This window comes from Peromyscus californicus, unplaced genomic scaffold, assembly GCF_007827085.1.
Source record: "Peromyscus californicus insignis strain IS unplaced genomic scaffold, ASM782708v3 Scaffold_22__1_contigs__length_63687245, whole genome shotgun sequence".
NCBI lineage: Eukaryota > Metazoa > Chordata > Mammalia > Rodentia > Cricetidae > Peromyscus > Peromyscus californicus.
Genome location: NW_026294525.1, coordinates 21,489,805 through 21,512,292, shown reverse-complemented (window position 1 = coordinate 21,512,292; position 22,488 = coordinate 21,489,805).

Genomic DNA, 22,488 nt, shown 5'->3' with positions numbered 1-22,488 from the left:
AGGTAAGTGTCTCATGACAGAAGTGTATAGGTCAGAAGACAACTTGCTGGGGGGCGGGGAGCAGAGTTCTCTTTCACCATGTGGGTCATGGGGATCGAACTCTGGTCATCAGGCTTGGTTGCCAGCACCTTTACAGAATGAGCTGTCTTGCTGATCCTCCCAGTCAATTTTTAAAGCATTACGCCATGCCTATGCACAGCTACAACCTTGTATTCACACATATGAGAGGCCTGCAAACAGTTCCTTTTAGCCCTTTCATAACTTACCCATGGAGAATGGCACACAGTGGGTAAATTAAGGCACTTATTCACCAGTGGCCCTACTGGCCAAGAGGAGCTGTTTCCAGCCCAGGCAAAGGGGATGAATATATCAGAATGTCAGAGACTCGCAATTAACATCCATTAAGAGTCCTCTCTGTGAATCAACTACAATTGCTTTAAGTTTCTAGAAACCAAGCATTCAGCTTGAGATAGTAACTTTTCAAAGATAGTCCTAAGAGTTCATAGACTGACTTAAGCATCATCTGTACCTTCTAGAAACTTCTCTTTTGGGGTACTTGGCATCTGTACATACGACAAACAAACAGCCCTGAGATGGAGTTGCCATGTTACAGTGGATGCCCTGACGGCCAAGTGAAACCCAAGATGTCTTTCATTCTCCCCTCAACCCATTTGCTGAAAAGCGTGACTCAGAAAAAGTGGGGGTGTGTGCTCCTTCGCGCATGCCATGCGCTTACTGAAGCCATATTCACAATCCTTCTAAGCTAACCGGTATAAATACTCTTTCATTCTGAAAACAAATGGTTCATTCTAAACCAAAATTGTCTTCTAAGAGCAGCGGCCCAGCCCTTTAGTCGGAAGACCCTGGATGTTACTGCTCCTCTCCAGGGCTAACAAACATTTGATGTCAGTGAGTCCCTGACTCATTGAGAAACATTAGGCTTACCCCCTCTGCTCCTCTCCTGTGCTGTCTTTATCCTAAAGACTTTCCCACAAGCCACTGGAGTATTTTTTCTGAATGGACAGATTATTCCTCGGAGCTTGTGTGTGTATTTTCCAACACCATCTTTTTTTTTTTTCTAATTGTAGAGATTTAAGCCCCTGCAGTGGGACTTTTGAGTTCCTTTCTTGGGTGGAGATAAGTGTTGGCTTCAGGTTAGACTGTCCCAGAATAACCACCATTTAAAACCCCCCCTGTGTTGACATCTTTCAGGGCCTTACTTGACTGAGGCTGTGCTCTAGCTACAGAGACCAAGTAGAGTAGGGGGATGCATGCCCCAGATTCTTTTCAAGGATTCCCATTACTTCAAATCACTGTTAACCCTTCAAATCATTGGAGAGATGGCCCAGCAGCAGAGTGCTTACTGCTCTTCCAGAGGACCTGAGTTCAGTACCTAGCACACATTCTCTCTCTCTCTCTCTCTCTCTCTCTCTCTCTCTCTCTCTCTCTCTCTCTGACACACACACACACACACACACACTTTGGTGGCTTGAGTAAGAGTGATTCTTCTAGGCTCATGTATTTGAATGCTTGGTCCCCAGGTAGTGGAACTCTTTGGGAAAGTGTCTTAGTTAGGGTTTCTATTGCTGTGAAGAGACGCCATGACCACAGCAACTGTATAAAGGAATAAAGGAAAACAATTAGTTGGGGCTGGCTTATAGTTCAAAGGTTTAGTCCATTATCTTCACAGCAGCATGCAGGCAGACATGGTGCTGGAGAGGCAGCTGAGAGTTCTACATCTGGATCTTCAGGCAGCAGGAAAAGAAAGTGCTACACTGGGCCTGGCTTGAGCATCTGAGACCTCAAAGCCCACCCCCAGTGACACACTTCCTCCTACAAGGCCACACTTCTTGATAGTGCCACTCCCTGTGAGCCTATGGGGCCTTTTCATTCAAACCACCATAGAAGGATTAGAAAGTGTGGCCTTGTTGGAGGAGGTGTGTCACCAGGGCAGGCTTTGAAGTTTCAAAAGCCCGCGCCACTTCCAGTTAGCTCTCTGTGTTCATGCTTGTGAATCAGATGTAAACGCTCAGCTACTGCTCTGGGTTCGAACTCCCTGACTTGATGTTTATGGACTCAAACCCTCTAGAACTGCAAGCCCCAAATGAACTGCTTGCTTTTATGAGTTGCCTTGGTCATGTTTTTTTGTCACAACAGTAGAACTAAGGCACATAGAAATTTTTAAAAAATGAATAAATGAATTTCCAGGTGGTGGTGGTGTACACCTTTAATCCCAGCACTTAGGAGAGGCCGAGGCAGGAGGATCTCTGTGAGTTCAAGACCAGCCTGGTTTACAGAGCAAGTTCCATGACAGCCAGGACTGTAACACAGAGAAACCCTGTCTTGAAAAACCAAAAATAAAAAATAAATAAAACTTAAAAAAAAAGTCTTTTAAAAAAGGGAAGCTTAAATCTCTACTCAAACCTTTTAGAAGCATGGCAGTGGGCAGAATCTGAGGACATGATGATCAGGAGCAAAACCTGGTCACAAGAACTAAAATGAAAACAAGCCCTTCCACTCCAGCCAACTCATTTAATCATCAAGGCAGGTATTAAAACTATGATTTCATTTTGTAAATATTTTGAAGATTTTTGGGGGGGTGTGGGTGGGCCTTACAATTTCCTCAAATAGTTTGGAGCCGACAGAGAAAAGACTAGGGACTTCAAAGCTTTGTTTAACATCAACAGCACAGAAAGATTTTTGTTAGGAAAACCATTTGGGGCAATCTACAGGAAAGGTTCGGCTTGTCAGAGAATGAGAAAAAGAACAATTTAGGAGTCTTCTGAAAGCCAGCCTCAACAATAACGTCAAGAGCATCAAGACAACAGAAAAAGAGGCTTATACCTGCTTTAAAATACCAGAGAGAGGGAGAGAGATAAGGGCTTTCCAAAGGAATTGGCTAGGGTTGTCTTACAATTGACTGACATGCATAAAAGACAGATTACTGCAGAAAGAAACCTAGTGCTCAGAGCCCGCGTTCATTTATGTGACTTGCTTTTTCTGTATTTATCACCCTAGCTCACAGAAGAGGGGACAGGGACTTTGGCACCCACATCTACCCCCATCTGAAGCTACTTATCGTCCCTGGTGTTTAAGGAGGGAGCTTGAATTCATTCAGCATTTCTGTTGAGTCTACAATCTTTTTGACTGACAAGCACAAGCAAGCAAACATGAAAAACGCCCTGGCAATGAAGCCAGAATAATCAGGTCATCTTTGGGGTTAACTTACTTATTTAGACACGGTCTCCGAAAGCCCAGGCTGGCCTGGAATTCTCTTTGTAGGTAAGCCTGACCTTTAATTCCTGAGCCTCTTTCCCCTACCTCCCAAGCACTGGTATGACAGGCATGGACGGCCATACTTGGCTTCAGGCCATGAATGTGAATGAATGTTAACTTCCGAACCGTGGAGAAGTCACTCAGCTTCTCTGGGTCTCCAGTGTGGTTTTAAGATGGACTAGAATACAGGGCCAAATATTTTTTTTTTTTGCATCGCTTGGAATACGTTTTAAGAGCAGAGGTTGAAGCTCAGACCTGCCTATTTTAAATTGTGGTCTGGCTAGAAAATTGGAGGGGGTGGGCTAAAGAAAGGGTGAGGCTGAACTTTCTGGAAGTTTTGCCAAGTAACCACACAAGATCTGCTCTAAAATCCCAGGGATGCCTGCAGGAAATTGATGGATATTCCATAAGTAATGCGCTAGCCTTGTACTACATGACGTCATATACCCTGCACCAAAAACATGGTTAGTAGCTATTTATTCCAGTCTCCTAAAGATTAATTTGGGTTGGCCCCAGGGCTATAATGATAAAGGGAATAAAGCTAAATTTTACTGCTAGGAAGGCACTCTTCACTGTTTTGTTTTTGTTGTCTTGGTTGGTTGGTTGGTTGGTTGGTTGGTTGGTTTTGGCTCCTGCAAGCCCTGTGCCAATGCGCTAACTCCTGTCTCAGTTGTTCACACTTCCAGGCTGATCATATATCCGCTGGGTAGACAGCTTGCCCCTAGTGTGAAGCCCTAAGTTCAATCCCCGGGAACTTCAGGGTGGGAGGAGGCACTTAAAATGTCTTTATATAGTTTTCGTCTGTGTCAAAGATAAAGAAATGAGGTACAAATAACGGAAAACAAAATCTAGTAGCTGGATTCCAGCTGGCTTAGATGAAGGGTTTTTTGTTTTGTTTCGTTTTTTTTTTTTTTTTAAAGATTTATTTATTTATTACGCATACAGTGTTCTGTCTGCAGGCCAGAAGAGGGCACCAGATCTCATTACAGATGGTTGTGAGCCACCATGTGGTTGCTGGGTATTGAACTCAGGACCTTTGGAAGAGCAGCCAGTACTCTTAACCGCTGAGCCATCTCTCCAGCCCCATAATTTATTCTTTTTTTTTTTAATGGTTTTTTGAGACAGGGTTTCTCTGTGTAACTTTGCACCTTTCCTGGAACTCGCTTTGTAGACCAGGCTGGTCTCTAACTCACAGAGATCCGCCTGCCTCTGCCTCCCGAGTGCTGGGATTAAAGGCGTGCACCACCAACGCCCCAGCTAGATGAAGGTTTTTTACCTGGAGAGATTTAAATTGCTTCCGAATTGGGTGGCCGTGTGGTTTAGTGAGGGTGGGGGAGGAGCTACATGCTGGCATCAAACACTTCTTCAAGTTCTGGCACAACCTTTTACTAGCTATGTGAACTGGGGTGACTTCTTAGCCTTGCTAAGTGCCTGTCAACGGAGGCTGTTGTGATAGGGCACCGTTGGGTGGATGGCTGAAATAATGGGGATGTTCTTTTCACAGAGCCAGAGTCTAGAAGGTTCAAGATGGAGGTGATCTTCCCGAGAGGCACCTCGGCTGATTTGCAGATGGCTGCCGTCTTAGTTAGGATTTCTATTGCTGTGAGGAAACACTATGGCCACAGCAACTCTTAGAAAGGAAAAAAACGTTTAATTAGGGTGGCTAGCTTATATTTTCAGAGGTCCATTATCCTCATGGTGGTGTGCAGGCAGACAGTAGCTTAGTCCTACATCTTGCAGGCAACAGGAGGCTGACTGAGACACTGGGACATTCTGAACATAGGAAACCTCAAAATCACTCTCACAGTGACACACTTCCTCCAACACGGCCATACCCACTCTAACAATGCCACACCTCGTAATAGTGCCACTCCCTAGGAGATTATGGGAACCAATAACATTTAAACAACAAAAGCTGCCTTCTTGCTGTGTTGTGGGAAGCGTATGAAACCCCCCTGTCTTTGCAGGGCACTAATCCCATCATGAGAGCTTCATTTAAACCTCACACTCCCTATAGGCTCCAAGTCCAAGTCCAGTTACCATCACATAGGGGATTAGGGCTTCCCCATCTGAGTTTTGGGGGGATAAAACATTCAAATGTGTAGCCTAGGTTTCAGTTTATTGTATTACAACTCTTTGTAAGGCTTGAGAATAAAATGTTCATAATCTCAGGCCCATAAGAAAACCAAAAGAAACTGTACAGACTGGCTGGTTTTGTGTGTCAACTTGACACAGACTAGAGTCATTGGAGAGGATGGGCCTCCACAGCGGTAAAGCATTTTTTTTTCTTTTCTTTTCTTTTTTTTTTTTTTTTTTTGGTTTTTCAAGACAGGGTTTCTCTGTGTAGCTTTGAGCCTTTCCTGGATCTCACTCTGTAGACCAGGCTGGCCTCGAACTCACAAAGATCGACCTGGCTCTGCCTCCCAAGTGCTGGGATTAAAGGTGTGTGCCACCACCGCCTGGTGCATTTTCTTAATTAGTGACCAGTGGGGGAGGGACCAGCCAAGGTGGGTGGTGCCATCCCAGAAAGTGGCTCTCCTCCATGGGCCTCCGTATCAGCTCCTGCCTCCAGGTTCCTGCCCTGTGTAGTTCCTGTCCTGACTTCCTTCAGTGATGAACAGCAATGTGGAAGTGTAAGTCAAATAAACCCTCTCCTCCCCAACTTGTTTTTTGATCATGGTGTTTCGTTGCAGCAAGAGAAACCCTAACGAAGACAGAAAGTATTCAAAAAATTAATTACCAGTCACTTTTGAATAAAATCTAAGGTCTGAAAACCATTTCTTGAATCCCATGTTAGTGTTCTTAGGACTATGCTGAGCATGTTCATGGTAGCCTTGGAATCCTTCATCCTCACCCTTAGGAGGTCAGGTACATCTTCACTGTTTTACAGACAAGGAAACTGAGTGGTAAGTAAAATACCTCCCGGTAGAGGCTAACTCTGCCCATGCAATAAGCCAATCAAGCCGATTTAATATGACCAGGTTTAATCTGAGCAAAGCATTCCCGGGTAGTCTCGGGAAAGAGGGGAAGCTACGAGGCTGCTCCCAGAGAGGTGGCCTTAAATACCCTCTGGTCCGGAGCTTGGCAGGCTTTCTTTGGGCAGGGTCTGGATTGGGAGGATTGTGGCCGAGCCCCCAGCCGAACATCTGGGCGGGGCTTGGAATTCGCCAGCCCCTCCCAACCATCCCCCACCACACACAGAGCTGGAGACTCCCAACACTGAGAAGTTAGAAGCCATGCTAGATAAGTGGCAGACCTGACATGGGAACCAGAGCATGTGCTTTTCAGTGACACATAGCCTTCTACTGTTTAGAAAATGTGTGAAATTAATTATTTAAACGTGCCAAGAAATAAACCTAAATGGGTATTTTGCTAAGAGCTGTGAGGTTACAGGGAATTCTGATGATGAGCTCTGAAGGAGAAAACTCAGGCCCTGTATCTTACTTACAGAGTAAACTGGAGAAAATAAGACCTTATAGGGAGAGAGAGCCCAAATAAGAGCCTGAGTGTCCGGTTGGTAATCCCAACTACCTGACTTGGATCCCTGAGATCGACTTTCTGAAAGGAGAATGCCGACCCCTGCATGTTGTCCTCTGACCTCTCTATGTGACATGCACATACCACACCCATAAACACAACATAAATAAATGTAACAGAAAATTAAAAAAAAAAAGTCAAGGCGTCATGTTTTTTTCCTAATCTCCTTCATCTCCCCTTCCTCCCATCTTCTATTCTTGACGTCTGTCCTAGCTGTAGCTCCCACATTACAAAGGCCAACTGTGAGTGAAGAAACACGGCTTTCAAAGCACTGGCCTGAAGGCAGCGTTCTTCTGCAGCCAGAATTCTTGTGTAGGGCACCTGCCACCAGCTCCTGGGCTCTGTCTCCGGTAAGTCAAAAAAAACGTGTTTCCACTCTCAATGGGAGAATTCTGCTATGACCTCTTTACCTCCATCCTAGCTTGTAGGCTTGAGCATCTTGCTTAAAGAGAGAGAATTTAGTTTTTGGAAAACAGACAAACAAGCTGGGATTGAGTTTTCTTTTTTTTTCTTTTGTGTGTGTGTGTGTGTGTGTGTGTGTGTGTGTGTGTATGTGTATGTGTGCCCACACGTGCAGGTATACAAATATACATTCATGTTTATGTGCATGGTGTGTATGTGTGTATTCAGGTGTGTGCTTTTGCATGTGGATGCCGGGGATCATTCCTCAGAAGCCATCTGCCATTTATATATATATATAAAATTTTGCATATATGGGTATTTTACCTGATTGTATGTCTGTGTAATGTGTGCATGCCTGGGGCCTTGGGAGGCCAGAAGAGGACATCAGGGCCCCTGGAACTGGAGTTACACATGGTTGATAGCTGTCGTGTGGGTACTGGGAATCAGCACAGGGTCCTTGACAAAAGCCACCACCGAGCCATCTCTCCAGGCCCATCTTGTTTTTGTTGTTGATGTTGTTGTTTTGTTTTGTTTGTTTGCTTTTGTTTTAAGATAGGGAGTCACTGTGTAGCTTGCCTGGCCTGGAACTTGTTATGTAGACCAAGCAGGCCTTGAACTCATAAAGATCCACTTGCCTCTGCCCATCAAGTGCCAGGATGAAGGGTGATTTTTTGAGATGTAGTCTCTCACTGAAACTTGGAGTTCACCATTTATGTAGGCTGGCCAGTCACTGGGCATCAAGGACCCTCCTGTCTCTGCATACATAGTTCTCGAGTGACAAGTCCGGGCCACTGTGTGCAGTTTTTTATGTGTGTACTTGGCATTGAACTGAGGAGTACCATAAGTTGCAAAGTACTGTATTGACCAAACTATTTATCTCTCCAGCCACTTGAGGTTCTTTTTAAAGAAAAAAAAGGGATATTAATTTTTTTCTTTGTTTCCACATTTTAAAAATATATTGGTTATGAACTTTTTGGAGAAAATATGAAGTGGTATTGGAGTTTTCTAGAGAAAGTACATCACGATCACTGAGTTATAAAATGTCTATCCGAAACAGAAGTCTGGCAGGAACTGAATTTTTTTTTCTTTCTTTTTTTTTTTTTTTTTTTTTGGTTTTTCAAGATAGGATTTCTCTGTGTAGCTTTGCGCCTTTTCTGGAACTCACTCTGTAGCCCAGGCTGGCCTCGAACTCAGAGATCCACCTGCCTCTGCCTCCCGAGTGCTGGGATTAAAGGCATGTGCCACCACCGCCCAGCTACCACTGAATTTCTAAATGTCTCTCAAGGTAACTACCAGAAAGGCTGGAGGTCAAGTCCAGGGAAATGCCACAGAGAAACCATAAATCATTCAAACAACTGAAGCAGCCCACCCATCTGTCTTAGTCAGGGCTACTGTTGCTGTGATGAAACACCATGACTGAAGGCTAGTAGCGGAGAAAGGGGTTTATTTGGCTTACACTTCCACATCACTGTGCATCATCACAGGTGGTCAGGGCAGGAACCTGGAGGCAGGAGCTGACACAGAGGCCCTTGAGGGGTGCTGCTTACTGGTTTGCTCATCATGGCTTACTCAGTCTGCTTTCTTGTGGAATCCAGACCTCCAGTCCAAATTCCATTCACTATGGGCTTGGTTCTCCACCAATCACTAATTAAGAAAATGCCCTGCAGCCAGATCTAACAGAGGCATTTTCTCAGTTGAGAGGTTCCCTCCTTTCAGATGACTCTAGCTTGTGTCAAGTTGGCATAAAATTAGCTATTTCAGACAGAGAGAAAGCCTGCACCTAACCTTCTGGGCTCAGAGGTTAGCCTTGGGAATGGGTGCTCTGCTGTACCACCCTTCAAGTTACTGGTGGAGTTACCATGCTCTAGCTTTTAGTACCTCACTGTTATGGGAAGATGAACCCTGTAAAGCATGGCTGGGAGACAGAGTGAGTGAGCTACTTAATGGGTCAGCACTTGGAGAGTCTTTTACAATTGAAAGAAAGAATCTGGTAACATTTTGTAGTGATTCAATGAGGATTTACTTGCGAGCATGCATGTGTGTGTGTGTGTGTGTGTGTGTGTTCCCTTGACTTTATACCTTACCTTTTCTTTGTAATCCACAATTTTTCCCTTTTTTGTAATCTATAGTTTTTCTTTAGAACAGCTTTTCTCATCTACTGAGCATTATGTTTTAATCATTTTATGCATTTTTAAAGATTTATTGAGTGTGTATATATGTGCATGACATGCATGCTTGGTACCTGCAGAAGTCAGAAGAAGGCATCAAATCCCCTGGATCCAGGTGGCTGTTAGGGGCTGTGTGGGTGCTGGGTATCAAACTTGGGTCCTTTGCAAGAGCAGCGAGTACTCTCAACCACTGTGCCATCTCTCCAGTCCCTCTGCTTGATCTTTACCTATTACTTTAAACTCCATATAAAAACCAACAGGTCATTAAATAATTACTTACCGAGAGAATCATAGTAAGAAATATTTTCTGTTTCTCTTGTCTTTAAAAGTAATTCTTTTAAAAATGGTCTTAAACAAAGATGGGCTGACAGTGGTGACCTCAGGCCTAAAGAATCTGCCTTCTCTCCTTTGTGGCTGGCAGGCTTGGCTGGCAAGTGATCCACAGTTAAGATGTCAGCCCCCACCTCCCTCTCTTTTGCTTTGCGTTTAGAAGTCCAGTCTGTAGGATTTTAGGACATGCTGATGCTTTAAAAGACTGTTGGTGTAGCTGGTTACCTCTTTAGTTAGCAGTTCACTAGCTCAACTAGAGAATTTTGCAAACTTACACAAAAACCATCATCACTGGATGCTGGAAGGAGAATGTCAGCTTTATAACTAATTTCGAAGAACAAACAGTACCTTTTCCCCAAAGTGAGGAAGTTAAAAATGTGCATGTATTTTATAGGCTTTTGGAGCCACAAAGCAGACAAAAATCCCACCTCTTCAAATTTGAAGTTAAAAATGTGCTCAAAAATCTTGCTAAGCCAAACTTAATAAGATCTGTTTCCTCCGAACGTACTGCATGCTGAAGAAAACAAAGGCTCCTTTCCCACCCCTCCCCCATCCTGCAAAAAGCCTGAGTGGGAGGTCTGGTAACTGGACAGCATAGGGAGGGGTGCGTGCCTTCCTTCCAATCTTTGGTGTGTGGAGAGTCCCTGGGACAGGATGCTGGCTGAGTACCAGACAGGTGGAATTCCCACAAAGAAGGCAGAACTGGGTGGGGCAGAATCCACAGTGTTACTGGTTTTCCAGACTGTATCTAGATCTAGCTGCAGGACTGGCATTGGACCAGATCATGCTCACTCAGGCTCCGTTCTTGGATTGAGAATGGAGTCAGTCACAGAACAAACTCCATGATTCTGTACATGCCTTCAGAGGCTGTGAAGTTAGACTCAGAACCAGACTTTTGGAGACCCTCCAGGGAATCCATCCACCCCGTTCCACAGCCAGGCTAGGAAAGCTTGGACAGCTCAGGAACTTATCATATTCATATCACTGGTCTCTAGTAGAGCCAGGACTTGAATCCAGGGTTTTCTTCCAAACTATTCATATTTAATAAACTAAGTAGATAGTATATTAACACCTCTGCATATAATTTGAGTATGTATAAAAGTGAACTTAGGTAACTAAATTTGCCTTGTGTGTGTACACATTGGTATGTGTACAAGTGTGTGTGTGTGGTGTGTGTGTGTATATGTGTGTGTAGGATAGAGGTTGATGGCCAATGTTTTCCTTAAATCCTCTCTACCTTATTTTTTTGAGACAGGGTCTTTCATGGAACATGGAGCTTTCCACCAATTTGACCATACTGGGTGACCAGCAAGGCCCATCTCCACTTCCCCAGTGCTTGGGATTACAGGCATGATGCGGTCCAGAGTTTTCATGTGGGTGCTGAGGATTGACCTCAGGTACTAATGAATGTGTAGCAAGCACTTATCAACTGAATGCTGTAGCCCTACATTTTACTAATTTTTCTTTTTAAAAATACGTTTATTTCATTATTGTGTGCACACTTACCACACACCTGTGCCACAGCAGGAATGTGAAGGTCAGAGGATAACCTGAAGGAGTCAATTCTCTCCTTCCACTGTGTATGTCAATTATTTATGGCTGTACACTATGCAACCAATCCTGCTTGGTCTAGATACCTTTAAGACCCTTGAAGAACCGTATTATTTGTGCTATAGTGAAAATACATAAGTAGGATAGAATTAACACAAAAGGCAGCATACACATTATATCATTAAATGAATGGTACTGTGGGGGTTTGATATATAGACTTGCAATCCCATCCCTTGAGAGGTGGATGCAAGAGGATCCAGGGTTCAAGCCCAGCCTCAACTAAATTAACAAGCAAAATCCAGAATCCAGAGAGCACAGGGTGCCTAGAAAAGTTTCAAAGGTCTGATGATTTAGCACAGTTGTTAGAGAAATTGCATAGTATTGCTGAAACCCTAGGTTTAATACTCAGCACTGCTTAAAGCGGGAGTAGTGATTCACAGATCTATAGCCCCCGTGCTTGGGGTAAAGCAGGATGATCAGAAGTTCAAGGTCATCCTTAGCTACATACTGAGTTTGAGGCTAGCTTGGAATACATGAGAACTGGTCTAAAAGAAATTAAAATCCACTTAATAAGAGGGGAGGAAAAGCCACAAGGGTGTAGGTGGAGCTTCTCTGTGTCCCACCAGCAGCTCCCCAAATAATCACATAAAGACTTATTATTAATTATAAATGCTTGGCCAATAGCTTAGGCTTGTTTTTTTTTAAGCTAGCTCTTATAACTTAAATTAACCCATTTCTATGAATCTACATGCTGCCCCAAGGCTCATTTAACTCATCCTGCTTGCTCTGTTTCTCATAATGTCTCCTCAGACTTCTCCTTCTTCCCAGCATTCTAGTCTGGCCCTCCTGTCCAATCTCTTCCTGCCCAGCTATAGGCTAGTCAACTCTTTGTTAACCAAGGAGAGTAATACATATTTACAGTATACAAAGACTGTTCCACAGCACCAGGGGACACTATAGAAGAAAGAACAGAGTGGCTGAAAGAATGTGAATAACTATCAACAAAAGTATGAATATAAAATTCAGAGTAAGCCAGGCAGTGGTAGCACAAGCCTTTAATCCTGACACATGGGAGGCAGAGGCAGGCAGATCTCTGTGAATTCAAGGCTAGCCTGGTCTACAAATCGAGTTCCAGGACAGCTAGGACTGTTATACAGAAAAACCTTGTGTGTGTGGGGGGGGGGGGGGGCGGGGGAGAAAAGAAAAGTCGGAGCATGGTGGCACAGACCTTTAATCCCAGCACTGGCGAGGCAAACGCAAGCAGATCTCTCTGAGTTTGAGGCCAGAGTCTGGTCTACATATGAATTCCAGACTAGTCAAGGCTATATAGTGTGACCTTGTCAGAAAAAAGAAAAGAAAAGAAAGAAAGAAAGAAAGAAAGAAAGAAAGAAAGAAAGAAAGAAAGAAAGAAAGAAAGAAAGATAGAAAGGAAAGTCAGGCTAGAGCAGGGAGACAGTTTAGTGAGCAAAGAAAAGCTGTTCTCTCATCTCATGTGCACTGTGTGCACACATGTGTGTGTGAGAGCAAAAGCATTCTCTCTCTCTCTCTCTCTCTCTCTCTCTCTCTCTCTCTCTCAACTAGTCCGTCAAACAGTGTAACAAGAAAAAAAGTCAGATTTGTGAGAAGTCAGGCATCTCGCCTCAGGTCACATGACATTGGCCTCCATTGTAACAGGTAAAGCCTATGAGCAGCTGCTTGACTCAAATGTTTGATTTTACCCCATACACAACCGGGAGCTCTTCGGCCTTTTCTTCTGTTGCTAAAACAGAATAATGGAGACGGGACAGTTTAATTTGACTGATGGTTCTTAAGGAGGAAAGCTGAGATGGGGCTGCCACATTTGCTTGGTTTCTGGATTTTTGTCTTGTGTCATCTCATGATGGAAAGTGGAAAGGCAAGTAGGCTCTCACAGGGGAGAGAGAAGATGACCCAGCTCCTATCATAGACATTAATCAATTCATGAGAACTCTGGCCTTGTGACAGATACCCCTGCCTCACTGAAGAATAAAGCTTCCTGGAGGTGGAGTTTTTCTATCTTGGCAGCCACTCCCAAATAAGCATTCAGAGACTATTATTAATTATAAATGCTTGGCTGATCGCTCAGGCTTATTACTAGTGATCTCTTACATTTTAAATTAACCCATATTTCTTATCTATCCTCTGTCACATGGCAGTACCTTCTTTCAACACAGCATGTTCATCTTGTTTCTCAGAGGAGAGGTGGTACCTTAAATAAGTTCTGTTGCTATGATAAAATGCCCAGAAAAAAAGCAACTTGAAGGAAGGGTTTATTTGCGCTCACAGTTTGAAGGTTCTTCCATCTTGAAGGGAAGTCACAGCAGCAGACACTTGAAGATGCAACCAGCCACAGCATACCCACAATCAGGAAGCAGGGGGAGATGAATGAATGCTGCTTAGCTTACTTCTTTTTATTCCATCGTGGACCCAGCCCATGAAATATTGCAAGCTACATTTTGGGTGGATTTTCTCACTTCAATTAATCTAGTCAAATAAATCCCTCACGGGCATGCCTAGTGGCTAACCCATCAGTACTAGTTATCACAGGGTAGAGTTTGAAATGGGACACACAGGCATGGAAACATTGACAATGAAAGCTTAAAGGACCTTGCAGAAGAATTAGATGCTGATGGTAGGGATGAGAGGCAAGGAAGGTCAGGTAGAGTGAGAAGAATTTGGATTTCAACTGAATGATTTGGATAGACAGATCAAGAAAGGGAGCTAATCCTAGAGAGAAATTCTCTTTCAGACTCACTGGCATGGAAATATAGAAAGACACCCAAGTGGAAAGCTCTTGAGTACAGCCGAATGGGCACAAGGAACTCTTCAGAAACCTCCAAGAAGGGCTTTCAGTTTCATCTGCGTCTCTGGGCATGTTTTCAGCTGTGGCGATCTCATTAACTCAGCTAGTTGAAATGGGGATGACTAAGCTGATCATGGTGTCTGATAGACTCTTCATGAGGAAGTCCAAGAGCCCTAGCTCAAAGGCCAAGGGCAGTTTCTCTTTCTTTTTCTTTCTTTCCTTTCTTTCTATGCTTTTTTTTTTTTAAGACATGGCCTCATTCTGTAACCCAGGCTGACCTGAAACTCCTTATGTACCTCAGGCTGTACTCCAACTCAAAGCAACCCTCCTACCTCAGCCTCTTGAGCACTGGAATCACAGGAGAGTACTATTCTGCCTGGCTGACACCAAGTTTGCGTTGTAATTATGGAAAAAGAATTGGAAGCGTGAGCTTCTTTGAATGTTATATTCAACTAGAAAAAATATATGGAAATTTCAAAATATAGCCCCCAAACTTAGGATTGTTTTACATTCAGCCGCTTGGTTCAACCTTTCTAAATGTTATTTGTATGAAATAAACATTTCAAAATATATAAATTTAAAAAATATTTATTATTATAATTTCTATTTGTGTGTGTGTGTGTGTGTGTGTGTGTGTGTGTGTGTGTGTGTGTGTGTGCTTGGTGTATGTACCTATTCACATCTGTGCATATATGTGTACACATACACATGAGGGAGAGACAGAGACAGAGAGACAGACAGAGACAGACATGGAGATAGAGAAATAGGCACCCAGCGGTGGTGGCGCACGCCTTTAATCCCAGCACTTGGGAGGCAGAGGCAGGTGGATCTCTGTGAATTCGAGGCCAGACTGGGCTACAGAGTGAGTTCCAGGAAAGGCACAAAGCTACACAGAAAAACCCTGTCTCGAAAAACCACAAAGAGAGAGAGAGAGAGAGAGAGAGAGAGAGAGAGAGAGAGAGAGAGAGAGAGAGAGAAATGGAAGGTTGAAAACCAGAGGTTGGTGCTGTATCTTCCTCAACTGTTCCCCACCTTACCTTTTGAGATGGGGTCTCTCACTGAACCTGGAGCTCACTCTGGCTGGCAAGCCTGAGTCCTGCAATGTGCATGCTTTGTACATGGGTGCTAGGGATTTGAACTCAAGTTTCCATCCTTGTTCAGTGAGCCCTTTACTCTCCAGCCCTGATTTTTTGTTTTGTTTCCTTTTTTTCTTTTGGTTTTTAGAGACAGAGTTTCTCTGTGTACCCCTGGCTGTCCTGGAACTCACTCTGCAGACCATACTGGCCTTGAACTCAGAGATCCGCCTGCCTCTGACCATGCTTCTGCTGGGATTAAAGGCATGTGCTACCACTGTCCAGTGATTTGTTTTCTTTTTTTTTTGAGACAGTCTCACTGTGTAGCCAGCCCAGGCTGGCCTTGAACTTGTGATCCTCCCACCTCTGCCTCTGAGGTACAGAGATTACAGTTGTGTGCCATCATGCCACTCTTGGTTTTATTTTTGTTAAAGGGATGTGAACACGCCATTTAAATAGCCCCTGAATTCTAAAGTCTTCAAAGGCCATTATCCACCTTCCAGTTCCTATTCTCTGTTTCCTTTTCCCAGCAGTGTCTGTTTTTGAAGTTAATTATTTTAATTTTAGTGCTAGGAAACAAACCCAGAGCTTTGAGCACCCCAGGCAAATGCTCTAACTGAGCTCAGTCCTCAGCCTGAGATTTCAACTTGTAAGGCTCTTTATCACTTATTGAACCCTCTATCTCCAAGTCGTTTTCATATAAGATACTCCCCTCCCCCAGTTGAGACATTATCTATAGACTCCTGTCAAAAAGATAACTTAGGTTCAGTTTCTCTTTGACCTGAATCAGACTGTCCCAACTACTTCTTCTTGCTCAGCATCCTTGCTTAGAGTTACAGTATTTCTGATTGCCTTAGAGTTGAAAGTAAACACTGTGTTGACTTTGGAGGCTTATTGGGGGTTGACTCATTCATACAGGGAACTTTGGGTGCTTTTCCTTTGCTAGATGACTTACAGTTTTGCCTTAACAGAGCATGGTGGCACATGCCTGTCATCCCAGCACTTGGGAGGTGGAGCCACGATGATCACAAGTTCAAGGTCAGCCTGGGCTACCTAGCAAGATCCTATCAAGAAGAAATAGAAAAGGAAAAAGGGGATTGTCTTCCTTCTTCATTTACCTATGTTTCTAGACACACAATTGCCATTCATGCATATTCATTATGACATATTTAAATACTCTCTTTTTTATTAGTACATACTACCTATACATGACAGGGAATTTCATTATGACATTTTCATATACACATCTAATGTATTTCGATCCCTTTCATTCCTGTCCCCCTCCTACATTGTCTTCCTTGTTCCAGTTGGTCCTTTTTCTACTTTCATGTCTCTATTTATTTACTTTTGTGATCCAATAAGTTTAATTAGGGTTGTTTACAGGAGTTTGGATGGAGGATGAGTGGCCATGCACAGAAGAAAATACACCCTCCACACGTAACCATGACATCTATAGATTGGTGCATTCATGCATATCTCTTATTACATCAATTTTATCTTTTTAAATTTTTTAAAAATTGCATTTGTGTGTGTGTGTGTGTGTGTGTGTGTGTGTGTGTGTGTGTATTATGTGCTTCAGTAAGTATGTACATCTCTTGGGAATCAGTTTTCTTCCATTATCATAGGCATTGAATTCAGATTATCAGGCTTGGTGGCAAGTACCTTTACCTGTGGAGCCCTCTCATTTCTTAAATGTGTTCTGGAAGCTTTGAACAGTTCTGGGTCCAGAGAGGCTTCTCCTTGTGTAAGTGTGGGAATGCTTAGCATTGATCCTGCATCAAATGTTATATTATCCTGAACTCATGTGGTCATTTTTCTTGACTTACGCCAGCTTCCTGCTCCTGTGCCTTGAGACCATGCCTCTTCCACCATTATGGACTCTCCCTACGGAGCAGTAAGCCTAAATAAACCCTTCCTTCCTGAAGTTGCTGTTGGTCATGTTATTTTATTGCTGCAACAGAAAATAACTCCTACGCATGGTTTCCAGAGATTGAACTCAGCTTGCCTGGCTTGCACAAGCATCTCTACCCACTGAGCCATCTTACCAGCTTCTTGTTTTATTTGAAAAAGAGTCTCAATGTATAGCCCTGGCTGGCCTGGAGCTCACCATGTAGACCAATTTGACCTTGAATTTGCATTGATCCTTTTGCCTCTGCCTTCTGAGCGCTAGGATTACAGGCGTGCACCACTGTAGCAGCTAATATTCTCCTATTTTTGTTTTGTTTTTTAACTTCCCGTCCATTTATATCAATACTTGCTTGACCTTGTGATTTTTTTTGCCTCGGCCTCCCGAGTTTTGATATTAAAGATATAAACCACTACAGCTGACTAATAACAATCTCAAGAATCTTTTTCTATCTGCTCTTTGTTCCTTTGAGACAGGGTTTCTCTGTGTAGTTTTGGTGCCTGTTCTGGATCTCGCTCTGTAGACCAGGCTGGCCTCCAACTCACAGAGATCTGCCTGGCTCTGCCTCCTGTGTGTTGGGATTAAAGGCGTTGCCATGATCATGGTATCTCTTCACAGCAATAGAACCCTAACTAACACAGTTATCTTGGAGTACCATACTCAGGCCTTCTTGATTTTAGTATAGATCCCTTACTCTTGACTTCTTTCCCAGGTCCACAGGTCCTGTTTTCCCAGAACACAGTACTCTGCTAGGTGTTTCAGTTGCCAAGCTGTGTGATGGGCCAAGGACTTGAAGGATCTAACTAGTCCTTTCCCCTCAGGCACTCCATTTTGTCCTTTCTGTCACTCTCCACAACTAGGGTAGAGATGAACTCCAGTTTGATGGTTGGTTTTCACTGGTAACTCGACATAACCTAAAGTCACCTGGGGAAAGAGTCTCAGTGAGGGATTGTCTAGATCAGGTTGGCCTCTGGTCATGTTTTCAGTGGATTGTATCAGTTTCAATAGTTATGTGGGAAGACCCAGCCCAAATCAGGTTCCATGAATCCTTGGTTTTCCACCCTGTTTGGTAACTATAGAGAAAGCTGGCTGAGTACTAAGTATAAATGCATTAATTTCTCTCTACTCTTAACTGTGGGTGTTATGTGGCCAGCTGGCCCTAGCTCCTGCCTCGGTGACTTTTCTGCTGGGATGGACTGTCACTGGACATGGAAGCCAAATAAATGCTTCCTTTCCTACCTTTTGGTCAGGGTGTCTTATCCCAGCAACAGAAATGAACCTAGAACATGATAGCAAATTGAATCAGGAGAATGGAGGGATGCTGGTTACAACCTATCTTATATCACTCTAGCTAATTAATTCTAAAGGGGAGAAAAAGAATTTCCCTTCCGGTGTTAGCAATGAGAACTCCTTCAGAAGGGCTCTAATGGGCCTCACTGGATTGCTAGTCTCATTTTAGCTTAGTTATGAGGGCTGAGGATAGAGCCCTAGATAGCCTATTCCTGGCCTATGAGTCCACTCCTAGGCTAGGGAGAGAAGTGATTGACAGCTTCAGAAAATCTGATTGGAACAGAAGTGGCAAGTCATTCCCTATAGCAGTGATTCTCAACCTGTGTGTCTCAACTCCCACAGGGTCACATATGCATATCAGATATCCTAGATATCAGATATTTACAGTATGATTCATAACTAATAAAATCAGTTATGAAGTAGCAATGGTCAGGAGTCACTGTAAGGTGAGGAACTGTATTAAAGAGTCACAGCATTAGGAAGGTTGAAAATCATTGCCCCATAGGAAGGTGTAAGTTTTCTTCGGAGAGTGGAGAGCTAGGGATATGTCTTAGTGGTGGAGTGCTTGCCTGGGTTCAATCCCCATTACCACAAAAGAAGAAGGAAGGTGTGTATGTGGGGTAGAGGCAAGGACAGGCAACCACAGCAGATGTCCTTTGCAACACATCTGTTAAGGCTCAGCTCAGTGACGCTTAAGGACAGGCAACCACAGCAGATGTCCTTTGCAACGCATCTGTTAAGGCTCAGCTCAGTGACCCTCTCAGCACCTATTCTAGTCCCATCTCCTTATTGGGTTAGGTGTCTTTCTCCTGGCTCATGTTACATTTTGTCTGGACTGATGTACCATGTTAATCTATAACTGTCTATTGTGTGTGACTTCTTTGATGATTGGTGGCATGGCTTAATTCTTATTTGCATACCCAGGCCTTCAGCAGATCATATGAGGTCCAGAAATGTCTGCAATGAGGAAAAGATGATCTGGAAGACTTGGCAGATCTTGTTGTTGAAAAAGAAAAAGAGGGACTGGAAAGATGACTCAGCGGTTAAGAGCATTGTCTGCTCTCCTAGAGGACCCAGGTTCAGTTCCCAGCACCCACATGTCAGCTCACAACTGTCTGTAACTCCAGTTCCAGGGCTTCTGACACCCTCACACAGACATACATGCAGGTAAAACACCAATGAACATAAAATAAAAGATAATAAATTAGGGTTGGGGATTTAGCTCAGTGGTAGAGTGCTTGTCTAGCAAGCACAAGGCCCTGGGTTCGATCCTCAGCTCCAAAAAAGCAAAACAAAACAAAACAAAACAAAAACAAAAACAAAACAAAACAAAACAAAATAATAAATTATAAAAAGAGACCAGCCAGATCAGAGAGAGAAAGAGAAAGAACTCTCTGGACAGCACTCAGGGAGGTCCCTTCTGAAATGAGTTTTAAATGCTCATGTAACTACTGCCTGACAGTTTTAGTTAGTAGTGAAATGACTCATGTCTAGCCTAGTCCTCTGGCAGCTACACTAAATGTCTCTGTTCCTTCTCTTCCTTCCCCCTCTCAGTCCTTAACAATGAACGGTCACAGCAGAGGGGTCATAGCTTTTCACTCAACAGTAATTTGGAAACCTAATTGTTGCTATTAATAATGATACTATTAATTTATACAATTGTGTTCCCTAGATTACCCCTGCCATTTACTCATTTTCTTTTTTATGTAGCCCTGGCTAACCTCAAACTTGCTCCATGGGCAAGGATGGCTTTGAACTTCTGATCCTTTAGCCTTTACCTCTCAAGTGCTGGAATTGTAGACATGTGCCTGTGTTATGTGGTGCTGGGGCCTTGTGTGTGCTCACTGGACTGTATCTCTAGCCCCAAGACAGAGCATCTGAATGCAAAACTAACTTTTGGAAATGATGATCAATTGAGTATGGATTTTCTTTCTTTGTTTCTTCCTTCCTTCCTTCATCCCTTCCTTTCTTCCGTCCTTTCTTTCTTCCCTTTTCTTTTCTCTTCTCTTCTTTTTTTGGGGTATGTGTGTGTATGTGTTCAAGACAGGGTTTCTCTGTGTAGCCCTGGCTGTCCTGGAACGTGATCTGTAGCCCAGGCTGTCCTTGAACTCATAAGTCAAAGATCTGCCTGCCTCTGCCTTCCAAGTGCTGGGACTCAAGGTGTGAGCCACCTGAGATTTCTTTTTTTTTCTTGGAGAGCATTTCCTAGGCCCCCAGTAACCTGTTTGAGGCTAGCTCCTTAGAGTACAGGGGTCCTGTGTGGTTTCTCCAACAGTTCTGAGCTAAACTTTGGGGGAAGCTGTTTGAAGTTTGCAGCTGTAGCTTAGTAGACCTACCCTGAGCTTCTGAGGGACAGAGAACGGTCTGAATTCAGAATAATCTCCCCTGGGCATGATGCTTCGGCTCTTTGGAATGTGAAGGAATGTATGTTATTTATTCCCAAAGTGTTTTGTGTGTTATTATTTTATTTCCTTAACTTTATTACAAAGAATTTTATTTGTAGCAATCTTCAATCTCAAATTTCAGCTTGCACAAACATTAGATGTTTGACTAAGGAACTTCTTACATATTTAGTGAATATTTCAGCATATACCTATGTTACAATATACAGTTTTTAGTACATATTTTAATCTGAAAAAGATAAGGAAAGGTAAATCCCTCAAGCCTTTCCTTTCTCTTCTGTGTGGTTTATTCATATTCAACACTAAGAGAATAGATGAGGTGATATCTTGATTTTTAAAAAATCCACTCTAGCCAGGCATGGTGCTGCAGGCCTCTAATCTCAGCACTTGGGAGGCTGAAGCAAGTGGATGTCTTTGTGTTCAAGACCAGCCTGGTCTACATTGTGAGACCCTGCTAAACAGCAACAACAACAACCAAATACAATCTCCCTCAAAACACCTCTCTCTCTCTCTCTCTCTCTCTCTCTCTCTCTCTGTAGGGCTAGAGAGATAGCTCGATTGATAAAGCACTTGCCTTACAAAGACTTAAGCTTTATCCCCAGACCTGGTTTTTGTTATTGTTGTTGTTTTTGTTTTTGTTTTTTTCTTTCTTTGTAAAGCCAGGGGAGAGAGCTAGCACTTAAGCCCAGTGCTGGAGGAGTATTAGATCCCTAAGGCTTACTGGTCAGCTACCTAGTCTGCTCGATGAGTCCTAGGCCGGAGAGAGACCCTGACTAAAAAAATAAAAAATAATAAATAAATAAATAAATAAAAATGTGCCTGGAAACTAATACTCAAGGTTGTCTCTGCCCTCCATGCCCACACATATGAACATAAACATAAATACATATACAAAAATACGTCACATATTTTCTCTTGCTTCTATTGTTCTAAAAAAAACCCCTGCATCTATACTTAATCTCTCTCTCTCTTTTATTGATACTGAGGATTCAACCTAGAGCCTTGCAGATGTTTTACCGCCGAGTAACACCCCTGATCCATTTATTTATACAGAGTCTCTCACTACGCTATTCAGGCTGACCTCAAAGTTGTAATCCTCCTGCCTCAGTTTTCCAAGTAGTTTTAATTACAGGCATATTTTACCATGTCCGATTATATTTATATGTTATTGCATAGGTTTAGTAAAGAACATTTTCTTTTGGGCTCTAATATTAACACACAGTCCCCTGTATTTATGCGAATTGGGCCCATATAGTGAATGTATGGTATATACATGTGCATATGTTTGTATATGTTAACTTGTACATATACTATCATATCATACTTTCTGTCTTCAGTAAAAGACTTTTCTTACTATAGTAACACCAGTGTAAGTGTCTTCCCTTCTTATTGTTCAGTGGTGACTTTGGGTTAATGGTAGGCCCAGGGCCATGTTCCTATCACTATTTCTGCATGCCCCATAGTGACCTTTTCAGCAGCCACAATGGTCAGAAGGTACTCTTGTCACAGGTCACTGCCTAGCCAGCATGCACTACAGGTGGCCTGCTGGTTGCAGGTGCATTAATGGTTACCCATACCTCCTGGAGATCGGCGTCCACAATCCCTCAAGATGAAGCTGGTACTGTAAAGGGCTCACAATGACTACCTTTAGGGAAACATAGCCAGTTGTAGTCATATTCTGCTGCCAGATGTGGTGTCCTCACCTACTAAAGGACAGGACCAACTTGGGAAC